The sequence below is a fragment of the Alexandromys fortis genome, unplaced genomic scaffold (assembly GCF_014885135.2).
Source record: "Alexandromys fortis isolate MF-2015 unplaced genomic scaffold, M_Fortis_MF-2015_v1.1 scaffold_129, whole genome shotgun sequence".
Classification (NCBI taxonomy): domain Eukaryota; kingdom Metazoa; phylum Chordata; class Mammalia; order Rodentia; family Cricetidae; genus Alexandromys; species Alexandromys fortis.
In genome coordinates, this window is record NW_026068022.1 from 2,145,385 (window position 1) to 2,168,978 (window position 23,594).

General features: G+C 38.5%; 1 protein-coding gene and 1 pseudogene across 4 annotated transcripts in view; one reads left to right on the forward strand and one right to left on the reverse strand.

Annotated features, from left to right (window-relative positions):
• Sbf2 (SET binding factor 2) overlaps positions 1-23,594 on the forward strand; it is a 371,745-nt gene that overhangs the window by 120,094 nt on the left and 228,057 nt on the right. The window lies entirely within an intron of this gene.
• Positions 6,248-6,816, reverse strand: LOC126514441 (40S ribosomal protein S8-like; annotated as a pseudogene).

A 23,594-nucleotide genomic window follows, 5' to 3' on the forward strand; every position in this document is an offset into this window, starting at 1 on the left:
TTTTTAAGACAGGGTTTCTCTGTAGCTTTGGTGCCTGTCCTGGAACTAGCTCTTGTAGACCAGGCTGGCCTCGAACTCCCAGAGATCCGCCTGCTTCTGCCTCCCGAGTGCTGGGATTAAAGGCGTGCGCCACCACCGCCCGGCTCAAACATTCTTCTAAAGTTAATGTTTACGGCATTTTCTTTGCTTCATCTATATTTGGTTGTTCAAGTCTTGCTGTTGTAGGGTCACTAGGTTTTATTGGTGTCTTGTTGCTCTTTGTGGTGTTGAGTTGTTCTTACCTTGTCTGTTCATCTTTTTCTCTGATTGGTGTAGTTGGGGCTGTCTGTGTCTCTGGTGATCTATCTTCCAGGTGCTAGTGGATCCAAGGCTCAGATGGTTGCTTTTCATGGTGCAGTCAGGGCCACGGTTCCAGTCACCATAGAGGTAACTCTGTGTTTCTGGTGGTTGCTTAGTGCTCCCTGGGCTCGCTCTGCAATTCTGGGGGGTCATTCAGACACAGAGTTCCAGGATAACAGGAGTTACACAATGAGACCCTGTCTCAAAATAAAATGAAAACTCCATGTACACTTACAGCTAATTTTGAATAATCTAGAAACTCTGGGGTTTGTTTGTTTGTTTTGTTTTTCAAGTAAGGATAGTTTATTATAATTTTTGTGAGTTTTTTTTTCAGCTGTTTTTTCATTTAACTACATATTATTCAGTATTATAACCTCTTGAGTGTTTTCCTACTATGAGATACTGTGAAACTGCCAGATAGGATGAAGTCCTCCAGTCTTTATTTTTGCTATGATTTGCATCTAGAATGTCTCCAAAAGCCCATGTGCTTTACTCTCTAGAATAGTGATAATGGGAGGTGGTAGAAGCTTTAAGAAGTAGGCCTCGTATGGTGGCTTCTAGTCATTGCCTTTGAAGGAGGCTGTGTGTGGGGCCTCTGGTCTCTTCCTCTCTCTCCTTTTTTCTCCCTGACCATGAAATCAGGTCTTTGCTCTGCCGTGTACTCTCTGTCATGTGTTATTTGACCATGGAACCAAAAGTAGTGGTTCTAACCAATCATGGACTGAAGCTTCTAAAATTGTGAGCAGAAGTAACCCTTTTCTTTATAGGTTGATGATGTGAGTATTTGGTATAATAGCAGATGTCAGACTGAGTAATCTTTTTTTTTTTTAAAGATTTATATATTTAATATGTGTACAGCATTCCTTCCATGTGTGCCTGAATGCCAGAAGGGGGCGCTGGGTCTCATTGTAGATGGCTGTGAGCCACCATATGGTTGCTGGGAATTGAACTCAGGACCTCTGGAAGAGCAGTCAGTGCTCTTAACCACTGAGCCATTTCTCCAGCCACAAGACTGAGTAATCTTAAAGAAAAATATACAAGTCATTATAATATAACTACTACTACTTACTAAGTAAGGTACTTAGAGAAAAGAAAAGGAAATTTTACTCAATTATACACATTTATGAGCTGAACCTCATGTTACCATTCTTACTCTATTTTTTTTCCATCAGACTCTTCCTTGAGTGTCTCTTTAGAAAATGCACGTTATCCATGCTTTTATGGCATCACAACCCTTGATTGATCTTGAATTCAATAGATAAAATAACAGGTGAATCCAGCTATTGAAATAGTGAGACCTAGACAGAGAGGGGTAAAGTCATAGTAATGTGGTGACTCATGACAGAGTTGCTGTGGCAGAAGACAGAAAAAAAGCATAGACAAGGTAGGGGTGTGTGTTTATAACTAGAAAAGCATACGCTTTACAAGCCATGCACATTCCCAAGAGTACATACTAGCAGTTTGTCACCACTGATAGTCATAGTATTCTTTGAGAGTATTAGGTCTCATCATCTGTTGTAACAAGTGATCCTTAAAAAACAGTGTGCGTGTGTAGATATAAAGGTAGCTATCGTGTACATGCGTTTGTTGTGGATTCCATTGTCACTTGCATTTGCTAGAATTTTATGCAAGATAGTAGTATTTGATGATTTAGTGACAGCCAAAGGGTTCTCCTGTGAGGGAAGCAAGTTCCCTTTAAAAAAGATTTGTGATACTTAATTTTATTCTTTTATTGTTTGCTTGTTTACCAATTTTAACCACCTGGGCTCTTTGCCGCACAATTGAGAGTGCTGAATAAATGAGATGCTAGAAAATTCTTATGACTCAAACACTTAGCCCCTTTTCATGCTTTTTTTTTTTTGAGTCCCAGCTTCATACTGTAAAATATCAGAGAAATATAGTTTATTCTTCAGGCCTTTATGAAAGTTCTTGGATTATGGAAATACATATTCTTAGAGAACTGTTTGTTGCTTTTTAAAAAAAAATTAGATAGGAAACTTCTGGTGAAAGATCAACTATTACTCACACTTAAAACTGACTGTGAGAGGCAGGTTTTCCTTCCCTTCTTACTACCATTTGGTGGGATGAAAGAAAACAAAAAAATTTTCATGATCAAAGCACTGTTGGGGTTTTATAAATACAGTAGGGGAAGGGGGTTTCAGGGCCCTCAAGAACATTTCCATTTTCTTGTTAAATCCTTCCTTAAGGACAAATGAGGCTGAATAAATCCTCTTAAAGGAAAGGAGAATTGAGAGATTTCAAAGAAGGAAATAAGTTGAGTCTGAGTAAACCAGGCCAAGTTAAAACTGTTCCATGTGTATTTCAAGCATTGCTTCTCTGTGTATATTTTATTCCTGTGATCTGGTTCCTTATCAGTTGGTGGATGATACTTATTTGATGTTGCCTAGCATTATGAAAATAATTTCACGGGGCTGGAGAGATGGCTCAGTGGTTAAGAGCATTGCCTATTCTTCCAAAGGTCATGAGTACAATTCCCAGCAACCACACGGTGGCTCACAACCATCTGTAAAGAGGTCTGGCGCCTTCTTCTGGCCTTCAGGCATACACACAGACAGAATATTGTATATATAATAAAGAAATAAATAAAATTTCACTCTCTGGAATTAACTATTTGTAGTTTACATGCTGTTTTCAATTTAGACATTAGACTTGAAGTCAGAGAATCTTTTTAATGAAGAAAACAAATAAACAAAAAACCCCTCCAGAAACCTTCAGTGTTGGGGTCTGTAAGGATGCACATCAATATGAATACTTAGACCTGACAATCACTAATGATAAATATACTCACTGCTAAAGACAAGGATACATTGCAAGAGACAAGAGCTACTCAGTCTTTGTTACATAAAGTTTAGAAAACATGCTAAAATTTACCAGAAATTTAGGCAAAGATCACAAATTTATTTAGTAAAGTACATTATTAATACAGCTACTTCAATTTTGAGCCTAAGATTTCTATCTTAAATATGTTAATATGTAAAATCACTTTTCTGTGACAGTGTTCAGTCCTGACCATTGCTAGCAGGATATGAACTTGGAGGAGCAGAGTGTTCTTTTTTTAGTAGCCTTTTTTTTCCCTGCAGATGTGACTTTAACAAAGGAAGGTGCATGAGGGAGAAGTAATCAGCAGTAGAAATAACAACAGTCGTTTGTTAAAGTAATTTAGATACAGAAATTGTCTAACTGTTTAAAATATACGGCTTGGTAAGCCAAGGCAGAAAGATTGAGTTTTGCATTATTCTGAACAGTTATAAAACCCCCTTTAAAAAGTCTTTATTTGTGTTCTAGAAATTAAAAATAATTTGTTTAACCATCATTTCTAATTTTATGTAAAATAGACTTTTAGTTTTTTTTCTAAAATGGAAGAAGAAAATTGATGGTGATATTATAAGCAACTACTTACTAAAGACTGGGAGACATTCTTTGTAAGTACTTTTACCTAATGCACACATTAGAAACATACATTTTTATGATTACAATTCAAGGTTTGATATTAAGGCAGAACTAAGTTTTATTGGTTAGATTAGATGTTGGAAAATATGTAAATAAGGATTCTTACTTTGTTGAAGAATTTGACTACATGTATGTGGTTGCTTGTATGTCTTGTCCTGCCTAACTCTTGACTTACTGCATTTTTTTCTTTGTTGTACTTGAGTCCCTATTGTAATCTGGAATGCCAAAAGAACTTTCACGAAGGACATAAGTCTTACTTTAAAAATGTACAAATAGGAATAGAGTCATTGGTCAGTGAGTAAGGATAACAATTCAGTTTTCTGCTGTTTAAATGGTCTAATGTCCTGTCCTTTAGTATAACTAACATTTGCATTCAGTATGTACTGGTTGAGGTGAAGGAAAGGTGAATTCTAATGAATCAGAGCAGGAATTGAAAGAGACTTTGTTTCTTTAATTGGTTTTGTAATAAGATCAGTTGTTTCAGGGGTTAACCATGTTGTGGTGACATGAAGAATCGCACGTTGTTTTGTGAGATGAAAATTCTCATTCATCGTGGATTCCAGAAAGAGGACTTTTGACCAGAAGTATTGTATTCCTTCCTTCCTCCTGCCTTTTGTTTAAATTAGATCCTCCTCATTCTTTAGGAACGTCATAGCATTACAGTTTTGCTGTAATCCTCAGAAGGAATCATATTGCATGGCTATAATTAGGGATAAAAAAAGTGTGAATAGTACTGAAACACAGCTTTGTATTTCTAAGAGGTCACCAGTGCCGTCCACTTGTTTCCTTTGAACAGTCACCCTTAATTTATGTTGACACTTTGAGGTTCATAAACTTTCAGTCTACTCAAAAACGTGGAAAGTCATGAGTTAAAATGCAAAAAACAGAACTGAATAACAGGCCTGTTTGTATTTTAAAGTTCCATTAAGTTGGAAAGCAAAGTAGAGCCTAGGGTTTGGTTCTTACAGTTTGATTTGCCTTGCTCATGTGTCAATACTGTGAAAGCAAAACAGTTTCCAAACTGGACTTTGGACAGCTGAACTACTTTTAACTCTTTGGTTGAGGATTCATTTAATTTTCTAAGATTGAATCTTCTGTTTTTAAAGCCTCCTTCCTTTCTCCTCCCCTTCTCTGTGGCTCCCTTCTTCTTTGCTGCCTTTTCTCTTCTAGCCTCTTCTTTAGCATCTCTTTATTCTCCAGTCCTCTTTTTTCCTTCTTTCATGCATTCTGTTGAACCCAGGGCCTCATCAGCCTACTTTGCTTCTCTCACTAAGCTATACTCTAGCCCTAAGACCCTCCTCTTTTTAATAATTTCTCTCCTCTGGTGGAGAAGAGATGGGTGCTTTCCATACTCTAAAGGCTTTCAAGGTCTGTTAGGGAAAGGAATAGTTTAGAAAGGAATAGGTGCATACTGCTGTGGAACTGTGTAATTACATAACAGCATGCACCTAGCTCTGTTGACAACGCAGAATGAATTTGAGTGAAACCCGAATTGAGTGAAGGCTGATTAGAATTTTTTTCTTTTGCTATAGAGTGACACTAGTATTGAACAGACCAAAGTAGAGTTGTAAAATCGAAACTTGCTCGAAGGACTAGACTTGACTCAGTCAGGGAGTGGGGGAAGGAGGAGTAGAAATTGCAGTTCTTCAAATTTATGAAGCCAGGTAGTGGAGGGCCTTGAAAGCTGGGAGTATCTACAATTGAAGTAGGAAGCAATAAGAAACCATTGTAAATTGTTTGCTTGGTTTCTCTTCCCTCCGTCCCTCCCTCCGTCCCTCCCTCCGTCCCTCCGTCCCTTCCTTCCTTTTTAATTTCATTTTATATTCCAACACCAGTTCTCCCTCCCACCCCTCCTCCTACCCTCCCTCACTTCCCCCATCTCACCCCCTATCCACTCCTCCCAAAGGATAATGCCTCCCATGGGGAGTCAACAAAACCTGGCACATTAAGTTGAAGTAGGACCAGGCCCAAGGCTGAACAGGGCATCCCACCATAGGGAATGGGCTTCAAAAAACTAGGTCATATACCAAGGATAGATCCTGATCCCACTGCCAGAGGCACCTCAGCCCAAGTTATCCAATCTTTTTCTGTCTGTCCTATCCTTTGTTCTTGTACTTTAGCCATAGGCCTTTGCCAGAATGGTTGGTTGCTTCTGGTTCTTGATCCTCTGAATCTTTACCCTGCAGAAGTAAATTTCTCAAAAAAGCAGGAAAAAACACAAGAAGTAGAACTAATAATATAAAGATAATAAGTAATAAAAATAATTAAAGCATAAATTAGTTTAGAATGAGTGTAGGTAAATCACAGATTCAAATAAAAGAGATATTAAGAACAATGAAGACAGAGTGAGAAGAGAGGGTTCAGTTTTTGTCTTATAGTTCTGTTTTTTATAAAAAGAAAAATAAGCACCTTTATTACATGAGCTGCGGATGACAACTTATTTGCTTTTCCAGGCTTTGATCTTCCTCAGACAGAACTCTAAAGATCCTTTCCCTCAAGCACGTAGCCTTCTGCTCTACCGCACTGGCCCAGGCTTGATGCAGTGCAGGCCACTGTGCTGGACTGGTCCTGTTGGAACTGCTTCACCACATGACCCCCGATGTTGCCATTCTTTTTCCTTTCATCATATTACTTTTAATTTTGATTGTTTTTTTGTTTGTTTGTTTAAAATCTCTTTTTCCTCAAGAGTCAACTTGGCCTCTTCTTGGCTCAGGGGCAGTGTGAAGTGGGATTCTACCACTGCTTGGTGTGCAGTCAGTGAGCACAATACTGTTCTTCACCAGGGTGTTGGTGCATTGCAGACAGGAGCAATGATCCTTGTTTTTTGAGTGCAACACTCAGAGCCCCAGGAGAAGTTCCCCGCATCCAGTCTCAGGGCATGTTCTTTTTTATTGTCTCCTCAAACTCAGATTGTATGTGATATGGGCCAATCCTAGTGTTGACAACAGGTTGTTCCAGCTCCACTTCTACTTCTTGTGCTGTTGAGGGGCTTTGTCTTGTCCCCATTTGTCCCAAGAGATGTTCATCACTTGACACTGCCTGGATAGGGAAAGGACAAAGCTTCCTAGTCTGGTTTTTAGAACATTGCCCTCCTCCTGTCTTATAGGAGTTCTCAATCCCGAAATTAGATTGTCTGAGAAAAGAGAAAAACTGTTTTTCTAAAGCTGGAGAAAAACGGAGACCTCAGGATGATGATGCATGTGAAGTTCCAAAGATAAATAAAAATACATTGTAATTAGTAATAGCTAATATTTGCTGATTGGTTTTTATGTCCCAAGTGCCATTACATGTATTACTTCATTTAATTTCTTCTGTAATCTTTTAGAGAAAGCACTGCCTTTTTTCCTGCTTCAAAATTGAGTTAACTACAAGTTCAGGTAAACTAAATAATTTATCTAAGTCCTCACAACTAGTATTTAAAGTTTATGTTTTCTCCCAGGACTTTTAGAATTGAGAGCAGGATCTCATGCTTGCTAGATAAATGTGCTACGAATTAGCTATATCCCCAAGATCTCTTATAAAACACACACACACGCACACACATACACACAGCAAAACAGCTACTACTACCACAAAAGGAGTTGTATTTTGAAATAGTGTCTGACTGGTCTTGAATTCACTCTACAGCCCAGGTAACCCTTGAATTTATAGTCTCAGTCTCTGGGTCCTGGAATTACAGACATGTTTCACTAGGCTTGATCTAAAACATTTAAACTTAAACAGTAATCTTGATCAAAGGGATTAAGAATTAAGAGAAAAACTAATAACATTAATACCGTGAAGAACATGTGCTAAGATTTTAAAAATTATAGTAGCATCTTTGAAAAGAATTTATTCTAGGAATATGAAAAATTTGTGCACAATTTAAAATTTCTGCTTTTCTAGAAATAGAAAAGGAAGTGGAAAAGAACTAGAGCCATTAATGAGGGAGACTCGTTAGTCCTTAAACACTGTGTAGGAGAAGTACTAAGAGACATTTTACTTGGGAACGTCACAGAAACTTTAGTGATTCACCAACATTTCACATTAAGTATTCCAGAAGATGAAACAATTGAATGCTTTCCGTGGAGCACCCTAGAGAGCGGCTTTCCTGAGCACAGCTTGCTTTGCTCTCTCGCTCAGCACTGCATTGCAGTACTTGAAGTCCCTAGGCCACAGTAGGCTCTCATTAAATACTTGACAAAGAAATAAATCAAATAATATTTTAGCTCATGTTTTCAAATATTTATTAATCATATTCTCTGTTATTTAACCTATCAAAATTCCTATAGTGACATGCTAAATAAAATAAGTTTTTTTAATATTTGTTTTCTGGTTTACTTTCTGGAAATATTTATGAGATTGAAATAAAATACATTAGATTATAAAAGTGTAATGCCGAAAGTATGCTGTTAGAACTCGGCCTCACAGAAACAGCAATGCTTTGTAAATGTAAAGACAGTTTAGGAGTGGCTGGTGCTAGAGTTCAGGTGTTGAGGGTGCCTGGTGGGGACATGTGAAGCTCTCAGTTCAGGTCTAGCACTGCCAAATAAAAGCAATAAAAACAACAATAATTTGAAAGGAGAAAAACTTTTCATTTCTGTTTTCTCTTAATAACTTACAAATTTGATGCCCCCCCCCCGTGTTTCATTTTGTTTTCAACATTCTTAGTAGGCTTTTGTTGTAAGGAATAATCTCATAGTCTTTAAATTTTTTAATTTTATATCATTAAAATAATTTTGCTTTCCTGATATTACCTTTTCTGTTTTTTCTTTTCACTTTTTTTTTCTGGGTACTACCCAAATATGTTTTTGCTAATTGATACATGTTGGATTACAGTTATCCTTACCTGTTGGTGAATGGGAGGTTTACCTTCAGGAACATTTTTTAATTTTATTGTTTATGAGTATAAGTCAAGGAAAAGTGATAATGTGTTTTAGAAATTAGGATTTAATCTTTCCCTCTTTTCTTTTCTTTTTTTTATTAAGAATTTATTTGATACAGTCTTTTCTCATTTTACATAGCTGTCCCCATTCCCCCCTCCCCACTCCCACCCACCTTTCCACCCCCCCGCCCATCCATCTACTCCTCAGAAAGGGTAAGCCTTCCCATGGTAAGTCAACAAAGTCTGACATTTCACTCTGAGGCAAGACCAAGGTCCTCACTCTTATATCTAGGCTGAGCAAGGACAACGTGCTAGGATTTAATCTTAACGTATATGGAATGTGACACTTTAGTTCATGGCTAGTCTCATCCAGATTTTGCTTCTTAAAACTAGAAGCTTTATGCAATTCAGAGTAAGTTTCTGTCATTCAAGTTTAAGATTAAATACAATTTATAATTGGTTTGTTTTAAATAAATAGTTTCTTTGTCCCTTGATAGAATTTCTCATTTCTTTTAAAATATTTTCAGATTTTTAACTTTTTAATTGTGTGTGTGTTTGTGGGTATCTGCTGATGAAAGAGGGCCTTCAGTCTGCTGTAGCTAGACTTACACGTGGTTTAAGCAGATGGACATGGATGCTGGGCAGTAGACTTGGATCTTCTGCAAAAGCAATACATACTTTTTTTTTTTGTTGTTTTGTTTTTGTTTTTGTTTTTAGAGACAGGGTTTCTCTGTGGTTTTGGAGCCTGTCCTGGAACTAGCTCTTGTAGACCAGGCTGGTCTTGAACTCACAGAGATCCGCCTGCCTCTGCCTCCCGAGTGCTAGGATTAAAGACGTTCGCCACCACCACCCGGCCCTCTGAGCCATCTTGTGGCCCTTTTTCTTTTTCTTTTTTTGTTCTGTGCTGGGGGCTGATCTGCGAGCTCCATGGATCCCATTTAACTATATTCCAGCCCCTTGGAATTTCTTAAAATTTTCACCACTTTCCAACAATGACGTCCCAAGAACTAGGTTTTTTTCTCCCAAGTCTTAAAGGGGAACATTTAACTCCCCAAACACCGCCAAAATGGACTCGATGGTCGCAACAAAAGCCAAAGAAGCTCATTCCCTGATAACTGGATGAAGTGCTGTGGGAACAGAACAGAGAAGAAAAGAGACGGAAGAGAAACAGAGCAGAGGNAGGGTTTCTCTGTGGTTTTGGAGCCTGTCCTGGAACTAGCTCTTGTAGACCAGGCTGGTCTTGAACTCACAGAGATCCGCCTGCCTCTGCCTCCCAGTGCTGGGATTAAAGGCGTGCGCCACCACCACCCAGCAGCAATACATACTTTTAACTGATGAGCCATCTCTCCAGTTACTAGAATTTCTTTTCAATTAAATTTTTAAAAACTTATTACTGTGTGTATGTGTATCACATATGTGTGTGTGATTGCAGGTATGGTTGTAGTGTGATGCATGTGTATAGGTCAGAGGACAAATTTCTGGTAGAATAATTCCTCTTCCTCTTTCCCATTGGTAGAATTTTTAATAGTGAAAATCATACACCTGAAATAGACCTCTTTAATTAAATGCGGTTCTTTCTTTGTATAAAGTATAACCACAATTAGATATTTCCACAGAATTATTCTTAGCAAAGCTCAATAGTTTTGGCACAACAGGAAAAGTTATGTATTGAATATGTATGCATGTGAAAGAAACCATGTCTTGTTCTATCTGTACTGGAAAAGAAACACTGTTTTATGAGTTGAGTACCATACAGTTTTCCTAAACCCAGGACATACTTTCTTGGTTTTTATTCTACAGTTATTGTAGTAACTGGTTTCCAGCATCCATGTCCATCAAGAAATCATCCTCATTCTTTAAATTAAACAGTGATCATTTCTAAAATACCTCCTATCTGGGAAAATTTTTCTTTTAGTTTAGAATTTGAATCATTTGAGTAATCTTTATTACTGCGAAATCATTTAAAATTAATTTTAGATTAAAATAGGCTGTTAAATTTAAAATAATCATTTTTATGCCAGAATAAAATAAATGTAAATTTCTTATTAAGTGATGAAAACAGTTGTACAAAAATGAAGTCAGTCTAATGTGTTTGTACAAATGTATTTATGCCTCAGTAATTTGCAGTGGTACATGAGTTGCCATCCTTTCTTGGTGGATTAGGCAATTATCATTTAAAATAAATACTAAGATTAAATCTATCTGTTCATAATTCTTTTTTGTGGCTTTTCAAGACAGGGTTTCTCTGCAGCTTTAGAGGCTGTCCTGGAACTAGCCCTTATAGACCAGACTGGCCTCGAACTCACAGAGATCCGCCTAACCTCTGTCTAATCTGAGTGCTGGGATTAAAGGCATGTGCCACCACCACCCGGCTCTGTTCATAATTCTTATAATTAAGTTGTATTTCTGTATCACTTCTGCATAAAAATAACATCTCATCTATTTTCTTGACTTGTCTTCTGTTAAATATTTAGTAGGATCTGTTAAATGTTTGAATGATTTCTGATGGAGGGGGCAAAAGAAATGTAAGCCCCAAGGTCTGAAGAGATAACTTATTGGTGAAGAGAACTTGTTCTTTCAGAAAATCCAGATTTGATTCCCAGCAGCCATATGGCGGCTCACAACAATCGCCTATCTCCAGTTTTCGGGTATTTGATGCTCTTCTCTGACCTCTGGGTGTACCAGACACATAGATATGCATGCAGGCAAAAAGTAATGCACAGAGAGAGAGAGAGAGAGAGAGAGAGAGAGAGAGAGAGAGAGAGAGAGAGAGAGAGAGAGAGAGAGAGAGAGAGAGAGAGAGAGAGAGANGAGAGAGAGAGAGAGAGAGAGAGAGAGAGAGAGAGAGAGAGAGAGAGAGAGAGAGGGAGGAGAGCCACGCAGGCAAAACACTCAAACACATAAAGTAATCATACATGCATACATACATCCTTACATACATATGTTCCCAAAGACGACTTTTGTTTGTTTAAGTTCTTAATATGCTTGAAATTGGATTTTGTGATGCTAAAATTTAAAACGTGTCATTGGCATTTAAAATATTATAAAACTTTAAGATTATAAAATTAGATTTTCTTAAATTTTATTATGGTCATTAATTTACCATTGTAGATTACTTTTTCTTTGTTTACCTTGGATTTTGAAGTCATGCATTGAATTAAAACTGAAGGTAAACTTTTTTCCTTCAGTCTCTATGTACTGTGAAGGTAAATGTTATTTAAAACTATTTCTGTTGTGATTAATATGGCTAGTGAACACAGAAGTAAGTGTGAGGTTGATGAAGTTGATGTTCATCGATAATGTAGAAGAGTGAATGGTTCTTTAGTCTAGTGAGTAACGCCTTAGGAGTGGTGGATACTGAGGATCTGTAGGATTTCCTCTTTGCTAATTCTATCCAGTGTTATTTTTAAGTAGAGAAATGTTTTATTTGTCCTCATATTTATAAAATGTATTTGGAAGAAGAAATTCACATCTGGTTCATGGATTTCCTCCATGGAGATGTTCCAAATTCAGTGTCAAGATTAGAGCTGTACTCATAGGGTTTGCAGAATCTTGTGTGGAATTTGAAATATTTTGTTTGGAAGTAGTTGGGAGAAACAATTGATTCAGATGTTTTTGTTGAGTCCTAATTTTAGATGTATTTCTCCCTCATTAAAATTAAAAAACGTTTTGTGCTTCATCGTATAATCAAGGTACATTTATAGTATAATCAAGGCACATGTCAACATTGTTTACATTTAACAAGCTGTTTTAGATGACTATTTTCAATCTTGTTTTTATGAGAGACAGATAAATGGTTAGATTTACTCGAATTTGATCCTTGGTAACCATAACTATTACTAGAGAGTTACTTCTCATTCATAGTGGGTAGTCTTGATTATTCTGTCATACTTCCTTGATACCATTTCAAAGCAGCAATAATCACTTTTAAATTGTTGTTTTCTTAATGTCTTCCCAAATGAGATGTATTATTTGAATATAATGATTGAACAAAGTGTTTCACTCTCTTACAATGGCTAACAAACATCTTTGTGCCTGAATGGAATTGGTCTCTGGAGTAGCATAAAGTAGAAGCACTTATCAGCTCAGTCCAAGAAGGGTGCAAACTAAAAATAATACTGTCAAGCTTTTATGAATTATTTGTCTTATGCATTGAGATTGCCAAACTGAACTGCTAGTCATGGGAGTTAAACCTGATACATTGGAACAAATGGGTGTTGCTTAGTCAATCTCATTAAAGATGGTTGATATTTTTCAAACATTGTATTTTGGTCCCTTAATGTGATATATTTTCCTTGGAATAACACCATAAAGTTTATTAATAGATAAATCTACATTTATTTGCTTTACTATGTTTAACTTTAAACTTTCAGTGGAATAGGAAGCATGCATTTTGCATATGTGTTTAATTTAGTAGTTTCTAAACAATGCAGCAGGAATTTTTGTGTTGAGCAGATTTTCCAGTGCATTATTAAATGCTTACTATTAAGGGTTGGGGAAGAGGGAGTCCTGTGAGAGTTCACACTTTTCTCCACCTTCGCCTTTCTTCTCATTATAATAATTGCAAGGTAAACTTTTGTCATGTTAATGAGGTTGAAAATGGATACACTGAATTATTTGGTTATATGTATGTTAGTTTTTCAGTCTGTTTTGATGTACCATTTTAAAAGTTTCTTGTTGGCTTTTGCAACCTTTTTGGATGGTCTCTCACTTCTTGGTTTTGCCTTTCTAACCTCCCTGGTCTACAAGCATCACTTGATGGTTAGCACAGGGAGTAGTGTGAGTTAGTGTTACTGTGGTCACTGACTGCACAAGCCTTCACTAAGGATCCATGTGGGGACTGTTGGGAAACAAGCATTAAGCTCTCTGATTTGCATTGATTTCCTATTTAGGATAGCCACTGTCACCCTGTTAATTATTGAATTTGCAACTCAGATTGTTCTCTTCTTCTTCAATTCCACCTTTTTTGGGGGGAGGGGGACCATCTTGCTATGTAGCCCAGGCTGTCATCCTCCAGTTCATGATCTTCTCATCTCAGTGTCTGGAGTGCTGAGGTTGTAGCTCCCTTCTTTTCACTTGTTAAAAAACTCTAGTTTTGCTTTTTTTTTTGTTTTATTTTGTTTTGAGTTTAAATTGTATAGGCTTAGTATCATTCATAATTGCATTTTGAAATTTCAAAATCTTGGTTTTCTCATTGCTGGTAACTTTTTTGGGGTGACAGTGTTTGATAGGTTTCTCTATGTAACCCTGGCTGTCCTGGCACTCACTATGTAGACCAGGCTGTACTCAATCCACTTGCTTCTGCTTCACAAGTGCTGGGATTAAAGGCACTCAGCTCACTATAATAACTTTTAGTATACGTTTATATCCATGAAGGAAGCTGTCACTACAATCAAGATAATGGAGCAAAAAAGTTTCTCATGCCTCTTTGTAATCCTGTCTTCTAATCACTCTCTGCCTTTGACAACAACCATTTTGTTTTCTGTCTCTGGAGTTACATAAATTGAATGATATTCCTAAACAGATATATCTGCCCATAATGTATACATGGACTGTATTTGGAAAAGAGAGTCTGAAATGTAATTAAGTATTTAAAGACAGATAATCCTTTATTATCATGGTCCTAGTCACTGTTCTATCGCTGTGAAGAGACACCATGACCAAGGCAACTCTTACAAAAGAAAGCATTTAATTGGGGATTTGCTTACAGTTTCAGAGTCAGTTTCAGGTCTGATGTCATCATGATGGTAGGGAGCATGGCACCAGGCAGGGTGCTTGAGCAGCTGCTTGGGAATTTTACATCTTGGTCCACAAGTAGCAGGCAGAGAGAGGGGGAGGCCCACTGGGCTAGGCATGGGCTTTGGAAACATCAGAGCCCACCCCCAGCGACACCTCCTCCAATAGCTCACCTAATCCAAGTAGGCTACACCTCCTAATCCTTCCAAGCAGTTCACCAACTGGAGACTAAGCAGGCACGCATATGCGCCTTTGGGGCCATCTCATTCAAACTGTTAGCATGAGCCCTAAATACAGTTAAAAATGTCTTTTGAAGAGAAGAGATAATGTGATTGAAAGAGGTAGAGATTAAAGTGATACCTCATAAGACAGGGAATTCCAAGAATTGTTGGCAGCCACCAGAATGAAGGTGAGCAGCAAAAAGCTTCCAGAATAAACCATTTATGCCAGCAACCTGATTTTTAACTTTGGGCCACTAGAACATTAATAGAATAAATTTCTGCTGTGGTAAATCATTGAATTTGTGTAATTTGTTACAGTAGCACTGTGAGATCAGTTTGTAGCCTAGTGTAGTAGTACACACCTTTAATCCTAGTACCCAGGAAGCCTAATCTCTGATTTTTAGGTTAGCCTTGTCTACAGAGTGATTTCCAGGTTAGCCAGGACTATACAGGGAGGCCTTGTCACAAAACTTGTTTTTGCTATTTGGTGTGATGATAGCTCAGTGAGTAAAGGTGTCTGCTGCCAAGCCTGACAGATCCTTGAGACCCAGGCTGTAGTGTTGGGGTAGGTACTTGTTGCTTCCTGACTGCTTAGCCCTGAAATAATCACATAGAAACTATGTTAATTAAAGCACTGTTTGGCCCATTAGCTCTAACTTCTTATTGGCTAACTCTTACATCTTAATTTAACCCATTTCTAGTAATCTGTGTATCACCACATGGCTGTGGTTTACCGGGTAAGATTCCAACTGGTATCTGTCTCTGGCGGGGCTACATGGCTTCTCTCTGACTCCGCTCTTCTTTCTCCCAGCATTCTGTTTAGTTTTCCCCACCTACCTAAATTCTGCCCTATCAACAGGCCCAAAGCAGCTTCTTTATTAACCAGTGGTATTCACAACATACAGAGGGGAATCCTTCATCACTGTAGAAGGGGAAAACTAACTTCTACAAGTTGTTCTCTGACCTACACATATGAATATGGCACGTGACCCTACACACACCCAAATAAATAAGTAGAAAAACAAACAAATAAATAAGCATGCTGAAAAAAACTTGGAGCCTAGAGAGCTGGCTCAGCAGTTAAGAGCACTGGCTACTCTTCCTGTGGTTTACAGGTGTTCGTAACCCCAGTTCTAGGAAACTAGTGCTGTTTTCTGTTTTCCTTGGGTTCTAGGCACACATGTGCACAAATATTAACACAGGTTTCATGCATACACATAAAATAAAAATGAATCTAAAAAATTAAAAGCTAATATTATGTTAAGTGTTCTGCAGTTTTTTTTTCTGTTAAGGACTAATACACATTAAAAACAATTAGTTAAAAGCCACTATTATTGTAATTTTAGTTTGTGACTTCAGAGTTTATTTTATGCATAATTTAAAAGATTAGGTAGGGACCAGAAAGGTGACTCGGTGAGTAAATTTGCTTGCTATGCAAGCTCGATACCCTGAGTTTTCCCTGGAACTCATGTAAAATAGAAACAGAAAACCAGCCCCACAAACCTGTCCTCAGATCTTCACACATGTGCTTTAGTATGTTTTTGATTTTCCCATAATATACTTACACAGATGTAGGCGGAGGCTGCTTGTTCATTTCCTGGATGCCCAGATCCAAAAAAACCATACAGAAACCGTATTAATTGAAACACTGCTTGGCCTATTAGCTTATGCATATTTCTAGCTATCTCTTATATCTTAAATTAACCCATTTCTATTAATCTACGCACCCCACATTCAAAGGAAGATAGTTCATCCTACTAAATAGTTCTTTAAGAGTAATGAGGGTCAAATATATTGGAATTTGAGCAAGTTAATAAAATTCCCTAATTCTTGATTATTTCATCAGAATTTGTTGAAATTTTTCCTACTTTTTTATTAGTTTAGTGATATCTTACTTATATTTGTGGGTTCTGCTTAAATAACATGTAGTTAGCTAGAATATAATTCTTTTTTTGTTTTTTGAGACAGGGTTTCTCTGTGGCTTTGGAGCCTGTCCTGGAACTAGCTCTTCTAGACCAGGCTGGAATCTAGAATATAATTCTATTCTACTGCATGGTTTTAACTGTTTAATCCAGAGTGAGAATGAGTCAGTATGTCAGCTCCTTTAAGCTGAGTAACATATAGAGTAATATATAGTTTATAAATGATATTTATTTTCTTGCTGGGCAGTGGTGGCACACGCCTTTAATCCCAGTACTTGGGAGGCAGAGGCAGACAGATCTCTGTGAGTTTGAGGCCATCTAGTCTGCAGAGCAAGTTCCAGCACAGCCAGGGCAACACAGATACAACCTATCCTGAAAAATCAGTAACAACAACAACAAAAATTATTTTTCACAAACCAAAAGTCTGGAAAATTCTCTCAAGGCACCAGCAGGATAGTTGTCTGTTGAGGGCATGGATTTAGTTTCCAAGATGGTACTTGTTACATTGTCTTTCAGAGAGGACACAAACCATTTCCTCCAATGGTGGAAGGGGCCAAAGGGTAAACTGGTAAACTTGCTCCCTCTCGCCCTTTTATAGAGTTTTCTAATCCTGTTCATAATTGAGCCCTTTCACAGTGACTTAAGCACTCCTTAAACACTAGCTCCACTTGGTCGTGTTATTACACTCATTATAAAAGTTCAGCACATAAATTTGGGGGGAGCAGTCTTTAGACCATCACAGAATAGTGGGGTCTGGAGAGAGCAGAAGCAATCAAATGCTGCAAATGTGCTGGTTTATTTCATCTTTTTTCTTCCTCAAGGCATCTTTATAATAAATACCCAGGGGTGGTTGTGTGTGTGTGTGTGTGTGTGTGTGTGTGTGCGTGTGTGTGTGTTTTAAACAGCATATAGTCATGTCAGAATCGTTTGATTCTTCATAAAATAGTTTTCTTAGGTGCATGGGATGGCTCAGCTGATGTAAGCACTTGCACTGCAAACCTGATGACCTGAGTTTGATCTGTGGGTCTCATGATATTAGGGGAAACAGCTGGCTTCCATAGATGTCCTCTGATCTCCACATGGGCTTGCTCAAACTCCGCCCTTGCCCATACTAATGATTATTATTACAAAGATAATAACATTTTTAGAAAGTTTAAAATAATTGCTAGGTGATTCAGAAGCTCAGTCTTCCTGTAGATGTTGCACTGTTGAGCTGCCTTTCTATGTGAACAGGAAGGCAGGACTTTTCTTGACTTGCCTTGTATGTGCTGCTGCGGTTGCTTTGTTCTTGGCCTTAAACAGTTCCATCACTGTGCAGCTTTCTTCTGAGTATCATGGGCTTGTGAGAAATAATGTAATAATAGTATTTTAAAATGCCTTGTGGGATACATAACCAGCGATTTAGATTTAAATAACTGACTCTTGCTAAAGTAATGGCTATAGCTAAGAGCTTTTGGCTTATTTCATTGCTTTGTCTTTTGTTATTTTTAAATCAGAACCTTGACCTATAAGGACAATCTAGTTCAACAACTAAAGATAGGAAAAGATCTTATTTTCTTTATATACTACATCTCGTATCAAAACTGGAAAATTTGGATTCACCTCAAGTTTTATTAAGATATAGTTTAATTCTATACCTTTGATATGTAAGACTTGGTACATTATTTGGCATTTAGAAAAATGTAATTTATCTAGATTTTTTTTAAAAATTAGCATTTAAAATACTTAAAATGTATGTGGAAGTTATCTTTGTTGTTGAATCAGTGTGGCATGGTTTATAACTCATGGTTTCAGTTTACTTTTGAAATAGTTCACTATTTAAAGTAACTTAAGCAATGGTAGCTTAAAGTAAAGATAACACTAAGTTATTTAGGTATTTGCCTTTGGTCTTAGCCTGATACTTTACATGGTTGTTTTTACTGGGAACATTTTGTTCACCTGTGTAATACTGCTTTCAAATCTAGATTCAGACAGCAGTAAGGTAATTTTAAACTTTGTGACTGTATGATCTCGAGATAAGAATTCACATCCTCTGACATCTTCATGCAGTTGTTTTTTAAACTTTCTTTTGCTTTGTTTTTGTTTTGGTATTTGAGATAGGGTTTCTTTGTATAACAGTCCTGGCTGCCGTGGACCAGGTTGTCCTCAGTCTCACAGAGATCCGCCTGTCGCTGCCTCCCTGAGTGCAGGGATTAAAGATGTGCGCTACTGTACCCAGCTGTTTATTAAACTTTTTTTTAATTCTTTGTGTTTTTCACACCATGCATCTCCATCACATCCATTTCCCTATCCCTTTGTATCCACCTTCTGCTTTTGCAACCTCCCCTCCCCCAAATTAAGTAAATTTAAGAGAAAAAAGGAAAAAAGAGAGAGAGGAGGAAAAAAAAATCAATCTTGTCATGGAAGCTACTGTAGTCTAATTCAGTAAGTCATGCAGTAAAACCCTCTTTGCTAAAGAGTCATTGGTCTAGTTCGAGGCCAATTCTGCTACATTGTTGACAGTGGACCCTCACTGGAATGCCTCTTGATTATACTACTGTTGCCCTGTCTTGTGGAAATCCTGCCACTTTGGGTCTACAGGACCAGTTCCTTCACATGCTCCAGCAGACGACAGTTGGGGTGGATGTTGGGGTGGACCAACACATAACCCTGTTTCTGGGCCTGGGTAATTGCAGAGTTGGTCAGCCCGGTTCCCTCGTCCTCACCACCAGCGTAAGCTCTTCTGCATTGTACTGGCAAGTTTAACCCTTGCAGTTTTGATCAAGGAGCAGGACAGTTCTGCTTTCATGTCCTTAGGGTCAGATCGCTTACACCTACACCTTCAGGATCAGCTCTACTGTGTTGCTCAGGCATGGCATAGGGGCCACTCTCCTGAGTGCTGCAACTGATGAGGGACAGGGCCAGCTCTCCCACTTGCCTTTGGTGTTGATGGAGGGGAATCTCTCCCCTGTCCATGCTGCTTCTTGACAGACGAGTAATGGCTACAACTCTCCCTGCTAACAGCCAAGGTGCTGCATCACCCACACCTCTGCCAACAGAATTGGCTCTATTGTGCTGCCCAGGCAAGGTGCAGGGCCTGCTCTCCCTAGTGTTGCAGCTGGTGGGGAACACAGGCAGCTCCCTGCCCTTATGACCTCAGGGCCAGCTCCCTCACCCCCCATGCTGCCGCATGATAGATGAGTGATGGAGACATATCTCCTATGCTGACAACTTTGGGGATCGCTCACCATTCACTCCTGCCAATGGGGTTTGTTAATTAAAATTTTAATAAATGTTTATTTGCTATGGAATATGACTAATCAAATAGACCGTGTGCTTTAATTTTTTTTATTCTGTGCCATTCGATTGTCATAACAGCAGTTGTTATTTTAAAAATAAATTTTTGGACTTGAGTGATACTCCTTTTATTTGGAGTACAAATGTTTAGTCCTGTCATAGTTTGCTTAAAATGGCAAGTTAGGTGTTGATTACCTTTTTAAAAAAATATTGAACTGTGTTTATTTCATGGTGTGTCACATTCTCTGTACACATTTAGCATTCTGATATGATTGTAAGAATAATCATTTTAGTACTGGAATAGACTAAATTATGTATTTTGTTTCATTTTTAATATTTTCTTAACATTTAAATACAGTAACTTAGGGGCTGGAGAGATGGCTCAGTGGTTAAGAGCATTGCCTGCTCTTCCAAAGGTCCTGAGTTCAATTCCCGGCAACCACATGGTGGCTCACAGCCATCTGTAATGAGGTCTGGTGCCCTCTTCTGGCCTGTGGACATGCACACGGACAGAATATTGTATACATAATAAATAAATATTAAAAAAAATACAGTAACTTAAAGAAGTTGCTGTTATGCCCCTGAAAAGCTAACCTTGTTGATAAATGGTATTACCGCATATGCCAGTCCCCGTCCTCCCTTCTGAAGAGTCAGGAAATAATGATGTTAATATCCATATACTCTTTGATCTGCAAAAATTGTATGCAACCAGTACCTAGAGACTTACTTATAAACAGCCATTATAGGAATTTGGGTTTAATTGTTTAAAATGCATAGCTATGTATTAAAAATTATTTCTAAGTGAAATGAAACATTGTATGTCTAATTTTCAGTAAGAAATTAAAATATTTACAAAAAAAGTGCTATTTTTATTTATTACAGTTCACGTGGAAGTAGGTCATAGGACAACTTGTAGAACTGGTTCTCCTACCACGTGAGCTATTTTTACTCAATGAGCCATATGACTGGCCCTATGTATAAGAATTCTTTTTTAGCCTGGGTTAAAACCGGTCTCGCTGAACATAGCGGACAATGAGGACTACTGAGACCTCAAGAACAATGGCAATGGGTTTTTGATCCTACTGTACCTATTGGTTTTGTGGGAGCCTAGGCAGTTTGGATGCTCACCTTACTAGACCTGGATGGAGGTGGGTGGTCCTTGGACTTCCCACAGGGCAGGGAACCCTGATTGCTCTTTGGGCTGACAAGGGAGGGGGACTTGATTGGGGGAGGGGGAGGGAAAGGGGAGGCGGCGGTGGGGAAGAGACAGAAATCTTTAATAAATAAATAAATAAATAAATAGAAAAAAAATAAAAGAAATAAAACAATAAAAAAAAAGAATTCTTTTTTGACATATGCCAAGAAGTACTTTTAGAAATTCAACCCAGGCACTCTTTTTTGTTTGTTTGTTTTGGTTTGTTTTTTTTTTTGGGGGGACAGGGTTTCTCTTTGTAGCTCTGACTCTCCTGGACCTCTGTAGTTCAGGCTGGCTTCAAACTCACAGAGATCCGCCTACCTCTGTCTCCTGAGTGCTGGAATTAAAGGTGTGTGCCACCAGCGCCTGGCAAGAGTTTTCTTAATTTGTGTGTGTATTCCCTACTGCTTGTAATTTGAAACTTGTGCGTGATAACAATTTATAGTATTTACTTTTTCTTCTATGGTGCATCGTGATTTCACAGTATTAAAAATAACAAGAATTCAGCTTGGTGGCACATACGTGAAAGGCTGAGGAAGGGAAAATACCAGTTTTAAAACAGCTGTGGCTTTATATGAGACCCTATTTCCAAGACAAACCACAGAAAGCTGCCAATTGTGCCATTTTAATTTTAAAGGAATATTCAGTAATACTTTCAGGTAAATTATGGACATCACAGATATTTGCAGAACATTTTATCTAAATACAAAAGAATATATCTTCTCAGCAGTTCATGGAATTTTCTTCAGAATTGACCACATACTCAGGTATCAAGGAAGTCTCAACAGATATAAGAAAATTGAAGTAGCACCCTGCATCCTACCTGGCCACCAATGATTAAAACTGGGTATCATCAGCAATTGAAAGCTTGCTACCTGATACTGCTTGGGTGGCCAAGAACCTGAGACTAGATAGCTCAGGGACTTAGGGTAAAGCCAAATACTACTGTCCTAAAATTTTATTTATTTATTTATTTGTTTATTTTTTATTGAGAAAAGGAGAAAAAAAAAGTTTCCGCCTCCTCCCAGCCTCCCATTTCCCTCCCCCTCCTCCCATCCTTCTCCCTCTCCACCAACTCCTTTCCCCCTCCCCCCACTCCTCTCCCCCTCCCTCTCCAATCCAAAAGCAGTCAGGGTTCCCTGCCCTGTGGAAAGTCCATGGTCCTCCCCCCTCCGTCCATGTCTAGGAAGGTGAACATCCAAACTGGCTAGGCTCCCACCAAGCCGGAACATGAAGTAGGATCAAAACCCCGTGCCATTGTCCTTGGCTTCTCATCAGCCCTCATTGTTCGCCAAGATCCTAAATTTTTTTTAAAGTAGCAATAAAATGACTCTTAAGACATTCTGCTATATTCATAGGTCAGAATCTTACTTAGCCATCATCAGAGAAGCTTCCTGTTGCTGCAGATGGGAACAAATACAGAGACCTACAGCCAGACATTCTGCAGAGAGTGAGAGATCTTGATCACTCAGCCCTAACTGGAATGTTTCCATCAGATCCCTCCCCTAGGACTCAGGGCACCCCTTGCAGAGCCCAGAGGTTAGAGAACACCAGGAAAGCAAGACCCTCTAGATCAACATGGTAGGTGCACACATGAACTCACAGACTGAGCCAGCATGCACAGGGCCTGCACGGGTCTGCAGCAGATGAGGTCCTGGAGCTGAAAGGAGAAGTGGGCACATTTCCACATCTCTAACCCAGAAGCTATCTCAAATTGATGACCACTTGCAAATGAACATTTAATTTCCTCCAGGTGACTCTCACAGGGGAAACAAACTACCTTTAAGAGCTGGCCTCATATCCTATATTCTGTGGCCAAGAGAAAATGAACTCAGTGGCATCTTTGGAGGTGCCTTGTCTCATAATGTCATGTCAGAGCTCCCCCCGACTCCTCTCTCTTTTTAAAATAATTTAATAAAATTTTACTTCATTTTATAATACTGCAGGTCCCGTGTGTGTGTGTGCGCGTGCGTGTGTGCATGTATGTGGCCCATTTTGTGGGGTATTTGTTTTTTTGTTTGTTTTTTAAAAACATAGCTCCTTTTATTGATTCTTTGGGAATTTCACATCATGTTTCCCAGTCCCACTCATTTTCCAGTCCCTCCACGTCTACTCTCTATCCTCTACTCCTAAATTCAAAACAAAACATTTCCTGCCTCTCCATCACATGTTCCTTTGTTGTAGTGACCTTGGGAACTGCAGTATATTGTGCAGTGTACCTTTTTGCCCAAACAGCTTTACTTACAAATGTTCATTGCAACGAGTTGTTAGTCTGGTTCAAGAGTTTTGGTACATCATCAATACTGTACCCTCACTGAAACTTATTTTGGATATCCTGCTGTTGTCTCAAGTCATGGAGATCATGCGACTATGGTTCCACAGGACCAGTCTCTTCACATCTTGCAGCAAGTCATAGATGGGGTAGATGTTGGGATATGCCAACTCAAAGTCCTGGATTCAGGCTTGGAAAGTAGCTGAGATGTCAGTCTGGGCTTCCACTGGCACTGCCTCTCTCAGGTGAGGGTCAGGGCCAGTTTTCCTGTGCTCACACCATTGGTGCCAGCCAGGGT